The 18,292-nt window shown below is 39.1% G+C and overlaps 1 long non-coding RNA gene and 1 pseudogene across 6 annotated transcripts in view; both read right to left on the reverse strand.

Moving 5' to 3' along the window:
* LOC129640268 (melanoma-associated antigen B3-like) overlaps positions 1 to 7,089 on the reverse strand; it is an 84,438-nt pseudogene extending 77,349 nt beyond the window's left edge.
* Positions 7,090 to 8,892: 1,803 nt separating this feature from the next.
* LOC129640269 (uncharacterized) overlaps positions 8,893 to 18,292 on the reverse strand; it is a 76,385-nt gene continuing 66,985 nt past the window's right edge. Inside the window, exons 8-12 of one of the 6 annotated variants that reach the window (XR_008708714.1) lie at positions 17,534 to 17,734; positions 14,674 to 14,831; positions 11,466 to 11,647; positions 10,016 to 10,711; positions 8,893 to 9,595 (exon numbers count right to left, since the gene is read on the reverse strand). This is a non-coding gene — a long non-coding RNA (uncharacterized LOC129640269). Of the gene's footprint in view, positions 9,596 to 10,015; positions 10,712 to 11,438; positions 11,648 to 14,673; positions 14,832 to 17,533; positions 17,735 to 18,292 lie in introns of all 6 variants that reach the window. The other 5 variants (XR_008708713.1, XR_008708712.1, XR_008708710.1 and 2 more) reach the window with 5 other exon arrangements.

The raw sequence follows: 18,292 nt of genomic DNA on the forward strand, positions 1-18,292 counted from the left end.
TGATATATATACTTTCTTGGATTTAAGATAAATCCAGAAGTCTTTATCTTGGAACTTCTGACACCAATCTATACCTGTGCTGTTCAATACAGTAGCTTCTAGCCTTATGTGCACAGATTTAATGTCAATTAAAATTAAATAAAGTTTCACTTCCTCAATTGCATAAGCCACAGTTCAAGTGTTCAATAGCTCCCCTAATGGCTACCATATCTGACAACAAAGATACTGCAGAAAGTTCTATTGGCTATCACTGGGGAGAGCTATAGCTCTTACCAATCTTGTTTATGGCTACAGCAACGGATACTGAAGGGGAGAGAAGAAACTGATGAGATACTTCAGATGATATTTTGAAACTCAATAGTAAACTAAGTGGAAAGGGAAAGAAAGAGAGGGGACTTAGAAATTGGCCACTGGAAAGTCTAGAATAAAAGTCTAATATTTGGTTATTATCTATATATAGCTGGTATATACTATATATATACCAGCTATATATATATATATAATAATAAAATAATAAAATAAGTAGCTGAAGATATTCAAGGGAGAGACTTTGGGAATATAGAGAGATTGCTTTTAAAACCACCATTAATGTGTTAGGAAAGCAAGAGGAATTAAAAATGAGGTAAGAAAAGACACACTAGACCAAACAATGGAGAAATATGAGAAACATAGTAAATATGATCAAATAAAAGAAAGAAAATTATTTCAACAATAGAATAACTCTGTTCAACATCAAATTTTATTCTGATACATATTATTCTTGCCATAACATTTAAATGAATCAGGACATTATTTAAAATATGGCATTATTTAACATATAGTTCATAGCTTAACCTGCTTTAATACATACTTAATAACATAAAATAAAGTTCTTCTAATTTAATGTCATATTCATAAGTTGGTTAATGGATGGAGACCTGATCTACCTTCCATAACATCATCTAATAATATTGATGCATGAACAATTGTTAACAAATTAATGACAGCCAAGTGCTTCGAGCTGCTGTATCTTGCCTTCCTTACTGTCCATCTGAATATTTTTTGTACAGGCTTTTAGCCTACTGATGTAATAGCTGAAAGAAATAAATTTACACTCACCATTCATCTGCAGTTTGTCTAACTGGAAATAAGTCATCAAAATTCTTTTTTCTATTTCTTCAGAAAGGATGGCCAAAGATACTGCTTAGCATTAGAAAGGAGCCTCTGCATTCCCAAGTTCTCTGAAGTTACATAATATATATTCTGAATGTGCTGGTCATCAAATTGTTTAGTCTACTGTACAATAGCATTGACTCCCCTGAAAATTCCATTAAGAAATACCTCCAGAGTGCATCTGGCCTTGGTAGATTAGACTGAAAACATGCTGACAGACTCGCATGAGCTAGGAATAAGCACTTGAAAACAATGGGAAGGATTACAGTTTCTCTTGGTTAGTGTGTCATTTTTATGTTTACATTTTAAAATCTTATAGAAGAAAATGAAAGAAATTAGATTAAAATTCTAACAAAACACATTTAATTAAACTTTATCTTGAAATATTATTTGTCTGGTATTATACAAGAGCAATTTTTGAAGAACTGGTCATATTATAAAATGTGATTCCAATTTTATTGGAACCTAAATCTAAGTATCTATTATTTAATGTTTTAAATGCTTCTTTTAGTTAAAAAAATAACATGAACATTTGGCTTAAGTTATGAAAAACTAAGACATTTCAAAAGTGTTATTTTGCATTAATCAAACTACATAATTTAAACATCTTTCAGATTAAGAAAAAAATTTTTAAATACATACTATAAAATACTGGACAGAAACATATACATATTATAGTGGTTATCTTTGACATATTTTTCCTCAGATGTCCCACCTGTTCCAAAGAGTCTATAAAAGTCATGTAGCACTCCTAAAGTAAGAAAAACTATTTTTTGTAAATATAATAAACATCTTTTCTTATCTATACACTTATCAACCAGAAGGTGGATTTTGTTTGAACTGTTAAAGAAACTGGTCAAAGAGAACAAACTTTCAGTTACCTGTAAGATGTGTAAGTCCTGGGGATTGAATGCCCAACATGGTGACTAGAGTTAATCATACTGTATCATATACTCAAAATTTGCAAAGAAAGTATTAATAGATCCTCAGTGTTCTCACCACAGATGAAAAAAAAAAAAAAACCAATAACAACAAAAAAGTGATATCCATGAAGGGAGTTTTGAGTAGAAATTACTCTGAGATCTCTGTTTTAAGTTGAGTGATGAGAGGTGTCATTTAACATGTCTGAGTTATTGTTTGAGTTAAACCAATAACTTTTTAAAAAGTATTTGATTTCAAGAGCCATACTTTTGATTGATAATGATGTTACCATTGAGTATTTGTGACAATCAGGCACTATATTAACACCTTTAAAAACAGTACCACCTTTAGTATTAAAACAATCCTATAAAGTCGTTATCCTTATCTCCATTTATGATATGAACAGTTAGCCAAGGTAACAGTAGATCAAGTAGCTCCAGCATTTCAACTCAGGTCTGATTCAAATCCTTAGCCCTTAACTGTTATAGAGGCAGATCCTGGAAATACTGTGGTTCCAAACCACTACAGTAAATCGAGTGTTGCAATAAAGTTACATGAATGTTTTGGTTTCCCAACACATATAAAAGTTATTATGCTTACACTATACTGTATTGTACTAAATGTGCAGTAGCAATATGTCTTTAAAAATGTGCACACCTTAAGAAATGCTTTATTGCTAAAAAGTGTGGGCCGTCATCTGAATCTTAACAAAGTCACAGTAACATCAAATCAATGATCACAGATCACCATAACAAACATAATACTAATGAAAAAAAATGAATTACTAAAATGTGATACAGAGACACAAAGGGAGCAAATGCTGTTAGAAAAACGGTACCAAAAGACACTCCATGCAGAGCTGCCTCATATCTTAAACTTTTTTTTTTTAAGGCAGTATCTGTGAAGCAAAACAAAGCAAAGCACAATTAAATGAGGTAGGCCTGTATTTAGTTCCTTTAGAGAAAGCAAAGCAAAACTGTAGACACTAGACAGTACAGAAAAGGAAAAGGAGGAAGATCTTTCTAACTCAAGGCCCAAAACTCAGAGAAAACCTTTTGGTGACTTTCCTTGCTGCTTTACATTTTATTTCAAAATGATATATTGTGTTATAGGGCTTCCTTTTGGTGACTTTCCTTGCTGCTTTACATTTTATTTCAAAATGATATATTGTGTTATAGGGCTTCCCAGGTGGCACTAGTGGTAAAGATGCTGCCTGTCAATGCAGGAGATGCAGTTTCGATCCCTGGGTTGGAAAGATCCCCTGGACTAGGAAATGGCAACCCACCCCAGTATTCTTGCCTGTAAAATGCCACGGACAGAGGAGCCTGGCAGCGTAGAGTCCATGAGGTTGCAAAGGGTCGGACACGACTGAGCACACACACAGTCATATCGTGTTACAGATCAGGGGTCACAAAGTACAGTTACATTTGGCCTACTTTGTAAGCATTCCTTTGTATCATTCAACGTTCCCTTGTTGCTTTCAGTTATGAGAAACTTGTTTGATTTTGATTTCATCTTGCCTAATGATGAAAAAGTACAAATGGTTTTGAATTCTACTAGTGTTCATGTTAACCATTACTAATACTTAAATAGATATTTCTTCAATTATTTATGCATCACTTACTAGTCTTCCCTGTTTCTGAAACGTGCCTGGCATGTTCCCTCCTTGAGGTGTAGGCACACTTGCTCTTTTCTGTCCTTACTATTCTGACCCCAGATGCCTACAGAGCCCACTCTCATACCTCCTTCAGGTCTTCAATGAAATGTCACCTTCACAGGTAGGACATATCTGGCCAACCCATTCAAAATTTCAAGTGTACAAACTCTTCTCTCTCACCACTTCTATTCCCCTTCTGTAGTTTGTTTTACTTTGTATTGTTATCATCTAACATACAATATATTTTGACCTATTTATCTTGGTTACTGTTGGTCTTCACACACCAGTATGCAAGCTGTATATGAAGGCAGGAGTATTTTTCCTGATTTACTCACTGCTTCACTTCCAGTACCTAGAACACTGTCTGGCAGGTAGTAGATATTCAATAAATATTTGTTGGCAAATGAATAAATAGTCATCAATAAAATTATCATATGGTGGTCCTTCTCCCTCCTTCCCACTGAAATGATGGAACTGAATCATAAAAGTAAAGCAGTACTTCATACAACTGAAAGATATTTAGTAATTCAGTAGATTTAAGAAGTAAGGACAATTTCAGGTTTCCTAAACAAAGATAAAACACTACCAGATCCTAAATTCCAGTGGAATGGTTAGTGGAACGTTGTTTTAGGCTAACCTTCTAGTAATATTTCAAATTCTTGGTAGAGCAAGTGGAAGCCTGATGCATCACCCTAGTGGGTAAATTTACCCAGATCCTACATTCAAGTCAAGTTCAAAGACCCAGAGTGCCTTGACTGATTGGGAGCCCAAGTCATATTGAATGGTGACTGTGCCATGCAGCCAGGATTGACTGCAGTGACTCCTTCAAGCCTCTTCCTAGAGGGAATGACAGCCATTTACTTGGATGTATGGGCGCTGGGGAAAATAAAACTCTAAACTTTGGCAAACTATTAGATGTTAGGTATGAACTGTCGCTAATTCCTGGGGAGTTGTAATGCCACCTTGATCCGCTGATCAAAGTGTAGACTCAGGGAAATCACATACAGAATGAATCTCGGGCTACATCCACCTAACAGTGGGTTCAGACAGACCACAGACTTAGTCTGTGCTTATTTCCTTAGTTACTGAAGAGATATTGGCAAAGATTTATGAAGTATCTAGGAGAAATCTCACATTGCTTCCTGGATGCGTGGAGTAAGAACTATTAAGAAAAGAAGAGCCAATTTGACGACTGCGGAACTGTGTCTGTCTTCCAAAATAGTCAGCCAACACGTTACCACATCAGAGGATTTCAAAGATTAGTGCCACTTGTGTGTGTCATGTGCTCAGGCATGTCCAACTTTTTGCGACCCTATGGATGGTAGCCCACCAGGCTCCTTTGTCCATGGGATCCTCCAGGCAAGTATACTGAAGTGGGTTGCCATTTCCTACTCCAGGGGATCATCCCCACCTAGGGACTGAAACTGCATCTCCTGTGTCTGCTGCATTGCAGGTGGATTCTTTACCACTGAGCCATCTGGGAAGCCCCTTAGAGACTGGTGCCCCCTGCAAAAACTTAAAAGGTGCAGCATCAGGAATCTCATTTAACTGGCCTGTTTCACAGTGCTGGGGCATCTCAACACTGACACCTAATACAGAGCTAACCCAACAAACACTCTTCTCGATACGTATCAGTACAGCAAATCAGAAGTTTGCTTTCCCCTGCCAAGGGCAGCAGTCTGAGTTCCTTGTTTTCTCTAAGGACAGCATCGCTGCCTTGTTTAAAATACAATGCTCTGCTGCTGGGGTTTTACTCGCATCCCTCTGGCCCATTACACTGATCTTGCTAACTGAATCTTTTCACAAAGAGGTAGCCAGCTCCCTAGATGCCAAAATATAGGCCTATCGGCCACATCACTGAAGTTACTAGGCATCCATTAATCTATGGCACATGGGGATAGTCCCTCTAAAGTGAGAAACAAGTTCCAGCAACTCAACTTTTCCACAATGAAGCAAGCAGTGTAGTTCTTAGAACTCTGCAGTCATACATTCCACATTTATGACTGCTTTTCTGAAGAATTTAGGTAACTCAGAAGCTAGCTGGTTTTGAGTAAGGCTAAAAATAAGAGAGAGTTCACAGTCAGCTCAGGCTGGCATTCAGAACGCCTTGGCACATGACCTCAGGATGCTTCCAAGTGTCTGTGGCATGTAGGCAAACCACAACAAAAGTCAGACACCCCGTCTGTTGGAGGAGGGCTATGCTATATTCTGCCAAAAACTTGTCCATGTTTGTTGGTTTGCAACACAGTCCCGTACCAGGAGGCCAGGGAGACTGAAGAAAGAGACGGCCACTCCAGATTGGTAGGTGGCAGGTCAAAGTAGCAAAGGAACTTACCCCCGAGGCTTGTCTTGGGTGCCGCATAATGAGATCTCCATGCCGGCCCTCCAGCATCCTAGAAGCTTCTGTGGCCGCATCAACGGGGTTCAGCCGCAAATCCAGATGGTCTCAACATAGCCGACTCTCTCAGGGCTGCGCCTTGCAATGGCTCCGGCTGTTGGGAGCAGCATGCGGAACACACCTCCCACCACCACCACCACCAGAAGGGGTGGAGCCTCCGACTGCCAGGCTACACCTGGAGAGTCAATCAGAGGTCACATCCTCTTGACCTCCTCCAGCAGCAGTTGACCATCAACCCTTAATTGGCTCTAGACCTCAATCGAGAATGAACATCCGAGTATGGACAATCAAGTGCCCAGGTGGGCTCAGCTTCCCATTGCAGATTTACATGCTATCTGACCCATATTCTCATACATTTGAATTTATGAGTATTCCATTTCTTTAAAGGAAAATGAAACAGGATACCGGATCCAAGCAGCTTCAATAGCAGAAGTAACTAAGAGGAGCACGGGCTCTTAATGTCCCCACTACTCTGGCTTAGCGACCTCTCCCTCCAACCCACATCTCTGGCTTCCAGGGGGGCATTCCTGCAGACAGGAGTCAGATAAAGCATGGATCTGACTCGTGAATGAGTTTGCCTGCATGCTGGAGGCAGCTAGAAGCACAAGGTTCCTACATCACAGCCTCACTGAGGGAGAGCCTTGCTAAACCATGGGGAAGGGAATTCCCGGGGCAGAACCTGCAGTTCACTCTGTCCTCTATTTGTTTAGGAAGAGAGCTTGTGTGTCTGCAGTGAGTTACAGGCAGTTTTGGTAGTACATGCTATTGCAGTTTTATTGGGTTTTAGCTACTTTTATTCCTCTAAAACCCTATCTTCCTGCATATATTCCTTCCTGACACTATGAAAGGCTCCTGAATCACCTTTTCCTCCCCCTGCCTCCCAGTATTTGGGGAAGTAAAAGGATTCCCACTGTGGCTTGTGGTTTTCTCAGGGTTCCAGCACTTCTGTTTGGTCCTCTTAACCCTGTCCTTACCTCTTATATAAACCCTTCAGTAAATTCAATCAGACCTTTTAATAGCTTTAAATAGGTTAGCTTTAACCTATTTTGAGGTAACCCTGCCTAATGCCAATGTGATAAGAGGTGACCAAAACTGCTCCTTTCTTTACAAGAGAAGTCTAGAGATCTATTGAAATAGAAAGTTCTTAAAAGAGTCGTTGCTGTACTAGACTCTAATAATTAGATCATTCTATAAATACAGTTTAGCAATGAGATAAAGCCTATGTGAAAAATAACCAATTTAACCACCTCAACACACCTGAAATATTATTGCAGGGAAAAAAATGGGATAACAGTAATTTTTTAAAGTATATTTTATTTAGAAAAACAGTAAAGAGGAATTAACATATAGTGGTTACTGGCTCCAAGCATGTATCATTTCTTTATGAATAAGAATGGTAATGGTTGGAAGTGGAGAGAATTTTTAGTACACACCCTCTTATGCCCACTGAGGGAATTTTTCTTGTCCACTTCTCTTTGTGAGTGTGCCTCAGAGAGTGGCACGTGAGTATGGACTACAGATAGAATAATCACTATGGTAGTTAATTACAGAACCCTGTTTGCCAGATGTTGGCTTTCTCTGGCAAAAAAAAAGCAACCAGCGAAAACTAAAATGTGCTTTTTTAAAAACACTTCAGTTTAGGTACTCTCTTAAATGGTAATAATTGAAAGAGATTTCATAGGCTATGAGACCTGAATGTGAACAAAAACTTTTCTTCTGAATCTTTACAACCAATCTGGAGTAGCTTTCCATTTCCCTTTATCTCTGTTATAGGGCACAGGGGAAAATAAAGTCAGGATAAGCTCATACTTTGATCTGTTTACCTCAAGACCCAGAGAAACTGCATCTTTTGGGAAAGGTGCAACATCACATCTGTATTTGAAGTCTTAAGATTCTTAGGACTGAATTCATTTGGTCAACAAAAAATTATTGAGCACCTATTACGTGTCAGGCACTCCTTGCACCACTGGAGATCTAGCAACAACAAATGTTGCTTAGATTATAATAAGGCTATGTAAAAAGTAAATAAGCAAAGCATATTCCATGTGTTGGAAAATATATGGAGTAAAACAAGGCAAGGGAGATGGATAAGGATTTTTGAGGAATGAGACAAAGATCCCCAAATTAATAAACTGGTCAAACAAACTCTCACTGAGAAGATCTCATTTGACTTAAAACCTAAAAGAAGACAGGATAAACCATGGGGATATCTTCAGAAGAGCAGTCCAGGCAAGGTCTAATAAAGTGATTTACATCATCCTGCCTTTTTCCTCATGGACCTACAGGAGGACTTCCCTGGGAAACATGCATAGTAGAATGGCTAGATCATAGGTCACATACATTTAGCTTGATAATGTACTGCATGATTGCTCCACAGAATGTGTACTAATAGGACAATACATCCTCATCCTCACTCAAACCTGGCATTTTATAGCTGTTTAAATGCTGCCAATTTGTTATTATTACAAATTCTGATTGACTCACTGTTGTTTCAATTAACATTCTGGGAATGAATAGTATACTTTGAGCAACTCTACCAATGCTATTTTCGCATTTTGGATTTCCTGTTTTGTAAATTGTTTACTTATCTATTAGAGATTATATGTTTATATTTGTAGCTCTTTCTTAAATAATTTAGATACTAATCACTTGTCTGTTTTAGACATGGTAAAAATCATGTTAGACCATTTCACAAAAACCATGTCCATGGTGACTGAAACATAAATCTTTACTTGTGATGTAATACAAATGGTCAAAAAATGTCACTGTGATTTTTATTCAGTAAACATGCAATAACCATCTATTAAGTGTGGAACTCTAAAGGAAGAGATTACATCCCACTAGTCCCACCCACCCTTTCCTAGACTCCAAAATCACTGCAGATGGTGACTGCAGACATGAAATTAAAAGATGCTTGCTCCTTGGAAGAAAAGCTATGACAAACCTAGACAGCATACTAAAAAGCAGAGATATCACTTTGCTGACAATGGTCTATATAGTCAAAGCTATGGTTTTTCCAGTAGTCGTGTGTAGATGTGAGAGTTGGACCATAAAAAAGGCTGAGCCAAAGAACTGATGCTTTCAAACTGTGGTGCAAGAAAATGACTTTTGAGAGTCCCTTGGACAGCAAGGATATCATACCAGTCAATCCTCAAGGAAATCAACCCTGAATATTCACTGGAAGGACTGATGCTGAAGCTGGAGCTCCAATACTCTGGTCACCTGACGTGAAGAGCCAGCTCATTGGAAAGAACTCTGATGCTGGGAAAGATTGAGGGCAGGAGGAGGAGACATCGGAGGATGAGATGGTTTGATGGCATCACCGACTCGATGGACATGCTTTTGAGCAAACTCCAGGAGATAGTGAAGGACAGGGAAGCCTGGCGTGCTGCCGTCCATGGGGTCACAGAGTCAGACATGATTGAGCAACTGAACACCAACAGTCTCACTCACCCAGGGGTTATTATCTGAGGAAAGAGAAGCATAACTTTAATTAAAGGCAAAAATAAGTGAAAGAAATGTCAAAACACTAAAATGGGAATATAGGAATTGAAAAAAAAATGTATTCATTAAGAGCAACTTGTTGAAGTTATGAATCTAGGGAGAACAAGTCTTCATTCTTTTGTGAGGGATGGAGTCAACCTTTTTACTCCTAAATAAAATTAAAATAAAATAAAATAAAATGCTAGTTCATATTTTAAAAATCGTTAAATATTTTAGCCTTCAAATATAGTACTTTAATTAAATCAATTTACTTGAACTCTTCCTTGCAAATTAATGTATGTATCACTGATAAATATTGGCTTTGAGGAATTAATTATATGATTCAGTAAGAATCATTTTGAATAGGCAAAGTCATTTCTCTTCTGCAAAATTTTGAAACTTACTCTTGCAGTAGTCTGCCGTATTTCCAACATTTTTTTTTTTTCATGAAACAAAATTACAGCAGTTCCTAAGGGACTCTGTAATTACAGATTTGGGGGGTATTCTTTTGGTTACAGGATCAATTTATTAACTAAATGACAAATTTAATTAAGCTAAATGAATATACACATTTAAACAAGTTATCATTTAAAATTCTACTTTGCTTTGGATGCTTTCATTGAAATGGAATTATTTTATTTCATTTAAATTAAAAGAAAAATGGTGAGATTCCTGCTATTCTGGCATTCTTGACAGTAGGCACTCAGACCACATCATCAAGAATATCTAGGGTCCCAATTTATCCATGTTGGCTTAATTCTCAGAATACCTTCCTTCGAATAGTAGCCCTAGATGTTAAACAGTGGTTCCCCAAACCACAGCACCAACATCACCTATGCTACTTGTTAGAAATACAAAATCCAAGACGCCACTCCACATGGACTAAGTCAGAAACTCTGGGGACAGAGGAGGTGTCCAGCAGCTAAGTTTGAACAACGTCCCCGGTGATTATATTGCATGCTTAACACTTGAGAGCCCCAATGACTGCATGTGGGATAACACTTGCTGTGCTTTTTGACACCAGAGGATCCTCTGTTCACCACTGAAGTTTCAGAGCCTCCAGAGCAGCCAGTATCGCTTTGTCCTGTCATTCTGGGAGCCTAAAATGTGCATGCAGAAAGAGCCACAACTGTTAGTTACTCCAGCTTTCTTTTGCCTTGTTATTTTCAGAGAATACTTTTAACAATAGATCATCTCTGGTCATATCTTGAACCAAGCAACCAAATGGCTATTTTGGGATGAGCAGACTTTCTCGGGGAGCCTCTTTTCTTTTAGAGGTTTGAAGACCACTCACTGTGTCTGTAATGAGTTTACTGCTGAGCTGGCCTGGATGGGGGCAAAATTTCTGAGGTCCCCTGCACTTGGCCTGAAACATTGGGAAAGCTATCTTTCTCCTCTAATGTGTGTGGAGAAAATGCCTTGTCAGGGTGGCAAGTCTTTGCACCGTCTTTCACCTCAACTCTTTTATACTGCTTAGTTGAGTGACAGGTTAATGCCTGCAGAATCAGTTTTGGCCCAGTTCTTTTGTAAGATCACCTGCCACTAACTTTAAATATAGGGGTATTTTGGAGGTATGGATTCAGACTTTAGCATCTCCAACAAATTCTCAAGGAAGAAAAACTGCTGCTTTCATTATTCAGTTCAATGCAGGATTTCAGGGGTATGTTTAGCCGCCAATATCTTCACTCATACCACCTTTACCTATAGGCAATATGGGTAGATACATCCTCTCTAATAAGAGGTGAGGAAGTGGGCCTAGGGAAACCACAAAGCAGTTGTGGCTACACACTGCTGTGGCCTGCAACTTACCATCAAGAAAGAGTTTACCTGCCAAGAAGGACACGGGGTAGGCACCTTCATCTGGTGTGAAACCTCCTCCTCCTTGTGCGTAAGAGCACAGATTTGGGGTCCTGCTTTTCTAGGTTCCAATCTGAGTTCTGCCGCCTCTTGGCCTGGAGGCTTCAAAAGGTAGTTTAATTCTGATCGCCACTATATTTTTGATGACGAGATACTTCAATGCTCTCCATGCAAGTGAACTGAAATGAGATACCATACACAAAGCCTTAGTATAACTCTTGGCATATAACATAGTAGTTCTTATTAGTTATACTAAACAAATTTCAGCCTCAAGATGTTGCGTAAGAGCAGTAGTTCTCAAGAAGTGATTCCTGAAACCATCAGTACCATGGCCTGGAATCTTCTTAGAAAGCAGATTCTCAGGTGTTCCACCCAATCAGACAATCCAGTAGGGATCAGTAGCCTGAAAATTCTAGCCTAAAAACATATTTTTTCATACTTCTCTCTTTTCAAAAGTAGAGCACCCTTCTCAACGGCATACCCAAATCTTGCCATAGAGTAGTTATTCTCAAGCTGTGGTCCTTGATCAGCCTCAGCTAAATGGTAGGTAGAGATGCAAATTCTCAATCTAACCTAGAGAAAGCCTACCTAAATAAATTCACAGGGTGAGATTGGGCCAACCAAGCCAAAGAATGTCTGCCCAAGCTTGAGAACACTCTTCCCTGGATCACTGGTTTTCTAAATTTTCTAATAAGTGGAATCCCCAGGTGATTCTTTGAAAAAACCTGAAGCACCGGTTTTACAACCAGTGACTGTGATCACTTTGAAATGAGGGAGGAACTGGGAAACAAAAATTTTCAAAGCTACCTTGACAATTCTAATACAGAGCAAGTATGAGAAACTCCATTCTAGTCGATGTGGCCTGACTTTAGCAAAGGGAGCAGAAGAGGACCTCATCTCTTCAGAAATCTCAAGAAAAAAACCTCCTCACACTGATTCCAGATGGGCTATGTGCTCACCTCTACTTCAAATATTTTGGGAAGGGGGATAAAGGATTGATCAATGGAGCCTTTGCATTCTTACCCTTAGTGTGTGGGGAAGGGTGAACTCCACTAAAATAACTTAGAATGAAATTAATGGTGAGTGGTTCCTAAAAGTAGAATCGAAAATTTGGGGACAGGGTAGTGTTAATAGCAAACAACAAATATGAAACTAAATAAATGTTTGGGAGGAATTTTTATTGACAAAGGTCTTCTTAGTATTTTCTACTTTGTTCAGTTTGTTCTTTCAAAGATTATCCTGTTGAATTCATCTTTTCTTCTCGTTTGCAAAGTAAAATCCAAAGTTTTTCTAGAAAAATACTTGTTTTCTGAATTATTAATATAGAAATGCATAAGGACTTGTCATAGTTTTTTCCACTTATCATATATTCTTCTCACAATAATTTTGTAATTCATACAAACACTTATTCCATTTTCTGTCAGGTTAATAAATTTGTTATACCTGCTGAAGTCTCGAGTATATTCTCATATATGTTACCAATATAAAAATTATCGCTAAATATTTAATAGTATTCTTAAAAGTTGAAATAAACTGAAGTAGACAAAAATAGGTACTGAGGCATATAAACACTAGAAAATACTCAAAATTATTTTGTGGGTATGTTGATAATCATGACTATATATCAGTAGGCACTGCAAAATGACTGAAACGTTAGAATACAAAGAATTGCTACAATGGTAAAAGAAGACATACAGATGGCTAAAAAACACATGAAAAGATGCTCAACATCACTCATTATCAGAGAAATGCAAATCAAAACCACAATGAGGTACCATCTCACACCAGTCAGAATGGCTGCTATCCAAAAGTCTACAAGTAATAAATGCTGGAGAGGGTGTTGAGAAAAGGGAACCCTCTTACATTGTTGGTGGGAATGCAAACTACTACAGCCACTATGGAGAACAGTGTGGAGATTCCTTAAAAAACTGGAAATAGAACTGCCATATGACCCAGCAATCCCACTGCTGGGCATACACACTGAGGAAACCAGAACTGAAAGAGACACGTGTACCCCAATGTTCACTGCAGCACTTATAATAGCCAGGACATGGAAGCAACCTAGATGTCCATCAGCAGACGAATGGATAAGAAAGCTGTGGTACATATACACAATGGAATATTACTCAGCCATTAAAAAGAATACATTTGAATCAGTTCTAATGAGGTAGATGAAACTGGAGCCTATTATACAGAGTGAAGTAAGCCAGAAAGAAAAACACCAATACAGTATACTAATGCATATATATGGAATTTAGAAAGATGGTAACAATAACCCTATATTCGAGACAGCAAAAGAGACACAGATGTATAGAACAGTCTTTTGGACTCTGTGCTGTCGGGGGGGGTGGTGATTTGAGAGAATATCACTGAAGCATGTACATTATCATATGTGAAACAGATCACCAGTCCAGGTTCAATGCATGAGACATGGTGCTCAGAGCTGGTACACTGGGATGACCCAGAGGGATGGGATGGGGTGGGAGGTGGGAGTGGGGCTCAGTATGGGGAACACATGTACACCCATGGCTGAATCATGTCAATGTATGGCAAAACCACTACAATATTGTAAAGTAATTAGCCTCCAATTAAAATAAATAAAAAATAAAATAAATATTTTTAATTGAAGTATTAAAAAAGAGAAAAAAACAAATGAATATGAAAAGTACATTGTTAGAATGAATGTTACTCCAGGACAAAGGAAATTATTATAAGATATTAAATTCTATTTGTATTCTGTTGCTATGTTTTCATATCATTATAATATTAAAATATTCTTAGAATTAAAAAAAGAAACTATCAATAGTTATACAACCATTTATTTCAAAATATAAATTACATATGATAAAAAGTACCATATATAAGAATATGAATTTATAAACTCTGCTGTAAAAATTCTATATTGGTGGGCCTGAGTGGCTGAAAACCTGTATCTGGCAGAGGTCTCCAGTAATGAGGATGGATCTGCTCCACTGAGCCCTTAGAAGTCCACGAGGATAGGAATCTTTGAAAACTTGAAGGTTTGGGCCACACCACATAGTTGATATTATCATTGTAACTGTGGGGGCGTGTCTGTTGGTTTAGACCTGAGACTTTCACCTGTATCAGTTTGATCTTCATCACACTGGTGCTGGAGAAGGAGGGGCTAATAAAATCAGTCATAGGGACTCTCCAGATTAATGGACCAAAATTAGGGAGATCTTACCTGGTTGGCAACACCCAGTAAAAAGGTCAGTGTTGACAGAGTTCAGTTCAGTGAATGGGATGCCAGTGAACAGGACGATGGCACAGTTGCACCCAGTTGCTCCTAGATTCCTCCTTCCACCCTATTTCATGTTGCTCCTTTTAATGAGTCTTCTTGTGCTGCCATGAAACAGAAGCAAGGCTTTAACAGCTTTTTATGAGTTTTGGGTCCTTCTAAAGAAACATGGAACCTGAGGGTAGTCTAGTGGATCCCAGACAGTATGATGAGGAAATGATATGCTGTTGTTGATTAGTCACTAAGTCATGTCCGACTCCTTGTGACCTCATGGACTGCATTTCACCAGGATCCTCTTTCCATGGGATTTCCCAGGCAAGAATATGAAAGAGGGTTTCCATTTCCTTGCCCAGGAGATGTTCTCCACCCAGGGATTGGACCTGAGACTACTGCACTGCAGGGGGATTTTAGTGGCTGTAATTATAGACTTAGGATTCCAAAGAAAACAAGGTCTAGTTGTTGTCCTTTAGTCACCAAGTCATGTCTGACTCTTTGGGATCCCATGGACTCTAGCCCACCAGGCTCCTCCATCCATGGGGATTCTCCAGGCAAGAATACTGGAGTGGGTTGCCATTTCCATCTCCAGGGGATCTTCCCAGGCCAGGGACTGGACCCATTTCTCCTGCATTGCAGGTGGCTTTTTTACCACTGAACAGTGTTAAATGATCCCCAACTCTAATTATATGAGAATAACCAGTTTGAACAGAGAAGGCAATGGCACCCCACTCCAGTACTCTTGCCTGGAAAATCCCATGGATGGAGGAGCCTGGTGGGCTGCAGTCCATGGGGTCGTTAAGAGTCGGACACGACTGAACGACTTCACTTTCACTTTTTACTTTCATGCATTGGAGAAGGAAATGGAAACCCACTCCAGTGTTCCCGCCTGGAGAATTCCAGGGACGGGGGAGCCTGGTGGGCTGCTGTCTATGGGGTCGCAGAGTCAGACATGAATGCAGCGACTTAGCAGCAGCAGCAGCAACCAGTTTGAAGTGAAGTTATCCTCACTGACATCCTTCTGGCTGTTGCCTAAATTCTGAAGAAAGGTATGCTGAAGGAGACTGGATTCCATGCTTCTGATTCAACAGGACTTCATCTTGAAGGAGAGCACTGGAATTCCCACAGATCCGACAGGACTTAGGAGTCAACACTCCAGAAAGAAGGAGAGTAGCAGATTCAGATGACATAATTCTACAATGTACATTAAGCTATGATGCCAAATTTTGACAAACAGATGTTTATGTAGTATCAGAGAACGTGCATGCATGCTAAGTCAAGTATCAGGGTATCTAACATCAATCCAGCGGACAGTGGAACTGGGCCCAGTTGGATCACTTTGGTTTCCACAGCACCACGGATGACACTGGTTCTTCTTAAATCTCATAAATGGGGATTTTATGAAGTACACTTGCCCAAAGTAAACCTGCAACATGATTTTTCAACACACTGGTAATTTTCTGCACAAGCAAAGCTAATGATGTCCACTGGAGTCCATCTGGAGAAGGCAATGGCACCCCACTCCAGTACTCTTGCCTGGAAAATCCCATGGACGGAGGAGCCTGGTAGGCTGCAGTCCATGGGGTCGCTAAGAGTTGGACACAACTGAGCGACTTCACTTTCACTTTTCACTTTCATGAATTGGAGAAGGAAATGGCAACCCACTCCAGTGTTATTGCCTGGAGAATCCCAGGGATGGGGGAGCCTGGTGGGCTGCCATCTATGGGGTCGCGACTGAAGCAACTTAGCAGCAGCAGAGTCCATCTTTAGCTCAACTTACTTGAAGGAAAGGTTCTTCAATTTAATTTTTCAAATGAGTAATTCACTAAGTGGCCAATATGACAAACTATCAATATTTTACAGAGTAATTCCCCACATAAAAGACATACCTAAATGGGCATAATACTTTGTTAATATCCAATATGACAGTCTGGGAAAGAAAACCATTTTATAAATATTAAACATATTTTTAAAAATGCATTTCACCATGACAAATATTTGAGCATTTTACATATGGATGAGTCAATTTTAACAATAAAAAAAATCTATTTCTGACAGTTTTGTAAGCCTATCATCCAAATTGTAGTATTTTTTATTTAACTGACATCCTGTTATACTATCATAATCTCATTTGCAATTTAAACAAATACACTATATAGGCACTAAACCTACAACTGAGGCAGACATCTGAAAAAGACAAATATATTTATCTTTTGAAAATTTTGGAATATACCTTTCATGACCTATTTAATAAAAGCAGGTAAATCACCTCTTCTTAAAAAAATCCTAAAACTTTTATATTTTCTCTATGACAGAATACTGTAAAGTTTGTGATACTATGAGATTTTCTTTATCAAACTGCAAATTTAACTTTAGGTGGATATACATTTAAATAAAAATTTACGTCTTTAAAAATTAAACTAAAATTCCATTTTTCAGAGTTGGAATAAAAAATAAATTATATAAATAAGGTTAAAAAATGTAAAGATGATATATATATATATAGCAACATTTCCACTAATCTGACATTTCTGAAATTAAGCAATGGCCCATGTCTTAATACATCAGTGTTTTGATTTATCTCTCTTCCTTTATGCACATGTATAATCCATAAAAATGGTAGACTAAAATGTGGCATCACAGATTATTGAAATCTGTCACTCAAGCCACCCCTTTAAAATTACCTGCACAAAGGATGCAACTACTAACACATTTAATGTGTGAGAACAAGAGGGCACAGCAATGCTCTTTTCACAGGATGAAGCATGTCACCAGAGGACGAGCAACCAGATTCCACATGAGAGAGACTCACTGTTTTCTCTGGAATCCACCGGCTCTCCTCTGGCTGTAGCAGGCTATGTTCTTTAGAGCGGGCGGCACCACTTCTTTCCAGAACACTAGGAAGCTCCAGTGCGCAGGCAGAAACAGCCAAGAAGCAACATCATTGCAGGCTCTCTGACTTTGTCAACTCTTGATTATTCTCCGAGAGAAACTCTGAAGAAAGGGTTACTGCCTGGGGGAAGGTAGAGTTCACAGGGGAGCAGGGATCCTGGACGAGTGAACGTCCTGGGGGAGGTTCTTGGTCTCCAAGTGCCCAAGGTCACTCACCATATCTGCAGTGAGGCAACTGCTCAACTGGCCTTTTTGGGGCAAACTACCTGAAGCTTCCGGCACTGGGCTTGAAACAAGGAAAAAGCAGACTATCTCCCCAGCCCATGTGGCCAGAAAACATGGCAGCCTTGAACAAGCCATTGTCAAACTCTAAGAACCCTTTGCAGGCAGGCCTCAGAAAGAGAAAGGAGCACCTGGCTTTAGAACAAGATGGAGTCTGGGGTCAGGCCTGATGTGAGCCAGCAGAATTGTTGCTGTCAGTGCTCAAAGCCACGCAGGTATTTGTGGTATGTCTCACACACAGCACCTTCACTCACCATATTTTTTTTCCTGTGGGCACACTCGGTGTATTCACCATCTTCCACAAGAGGCAAGGAGACACACCAGAAATGCCAAGGAGCGGCTCTGCCTGTATACTACCACAGCCCTTGTTGGCCACGAACACAATGACCGGCCCCGA

Source organism: Bubalus kerabau, chromosome X (assembly GCF_029407905.1).
Source record: "Bubalus kerabau isolate K-KA32 ecotype Philippines breed swamp buffalo chromosome X, PCC_UOA_SB_1v2, whole genome shotgun sequence".
NCBI lineage: Eukaryota > Metazoa > Chordata > Mammalia > Artiodactyla > Bovidae > Bubalus > Bubalus kerabau.